General features: G+C 23.5%; 1 long non-coding RNA gene across 1 annotated transcript; it reads right to left on the minus strand.

Annotated features, from left to right (window-relative positions):
• Positions 1–271: 271 nt before the first annotated feature.
• LOC105460121 lies at positions 272–1,232 on the minus strand. The gene is made up of 3 exons (XR_975775.1): positions 1,118–1,232; positions 746–856; positions 272–382 (listed from the first exon to the last, which is right to left on the minus strand). It is a non-coding gene; the product is annotated as an uncharacterized LOC105460121 (long non-coding RNA).
• Positions 1,233–1,305: the final 73 nt, after the last annotated feature.

A 1,305-nucleotide genomic window follows, 5' to 3' on the forward strand; every position in this document is an offset into this window, starting at 1 on the left:
ACATTTCTGAAAATTTATTTTATGTATATAGACTATAGTTTTCTAAAATATTATTGACTGTTATGGGAAGGAATTTTAAGTAATTTAATCCCAAATTTATAAATGACGTTGAAATCCTAAATATTAACAATGTTGTTTTATATTAATTAGTTACATTGCTATATTGAATAAAATTGAACGTAATATTAAAATCACTTTTGTCGATTTTATAATTTTAAACTTTCCGTTCTAAAAATCATTGTTTATGAATTATTTGCATACTAACCTCCTTCATAATGCATTGCCCGACCTTTCATTCTTAATCTTTCCTCTTGGAAAGGAGAAATATTTTCATCACCAAGGTGTTCATCAATGTTCACTTGGTTTTCAGTGGACTATACATCTAAAAAATAATGAAAAAAACAATACCACTATTAATATTTGAAATATTTCAAAAAAACTTTTGACAGATTAATGTGTTTAAAGTGAATTGTGATCCGAAAAGTTACAAAAAATATTTATTTACCATTTAATTTGTGAATAAAATTTTAATTTTATGTATCCTACATATCCAATATTGATTTAACTTATTATATTGAATGTGTTATAGTACAGAATGTATCACAAAATTAATTTAATTTTTTATATATTAAAATAAATTGTAATTTTGCAAATCATAAAATTGAGTGATACTAAACTTATACAATATTTATTTTATAATCTGATCGATATTGTGTAATTGTATTTAAAGAATAAATTTACTTACGAATAAAATCATCCTCTTCTATTGCTGTACCATAGAAATTGTAAGAAGCAATGACATCATCACGTGATGTTTTTGCACGTGTATCGATTATTATTTCAGCATCCTCCACAACTGTAATTCATATAAAGCTTTTTGTGATATTTGAATCAATTAAACCCTTATTTACTTTATTAGAGTAATCAGAGTTAAGTATTATTCAAAAAACTGTTTAATTTTAAGCTTATTATTAATTGACTCACATTTACAATAATTATGTTATTATAATAAAAAAAAAAATGTAATAAACATGATAAAATAAGAATCAATATTTCTTACAATTATGTCTACATGCATACATACGTACATTCATGCATACTTTAATTTTATACTAACCTCGGTTAAAATCTAGATCCAAACCTTGTATGACTAGTAAGACTTTGTGGGACTATATTTCTGTTTCCCTGACGTTTAGTTTTCATAGTACCTTGTCGTGTATTAGAAATACATTGCGAATCTGAAAGTAATAAAAAATAATTGTATTATTCTTCACATAAAATTTTAATTTAATGTATCTTACATAG

The sequence above is a fragment of the Wasmannia auropunctata genome, unplaced genomic scaffold (genome assembly GCF_000956235.1).
Source record: "Wasmannia auropunctata unplaced genomic scaffold, wasmannia.A_1.0 LD328408.1, whole genome shotgun sequence".
In the NCBI taxonomy this organism is placed as follows: Eukaryota; Metazoa; Arthropoda; class Insecta; order Hymenoptera; family Formicidae; genus Wasmannia; species Wasmannia auropunctata.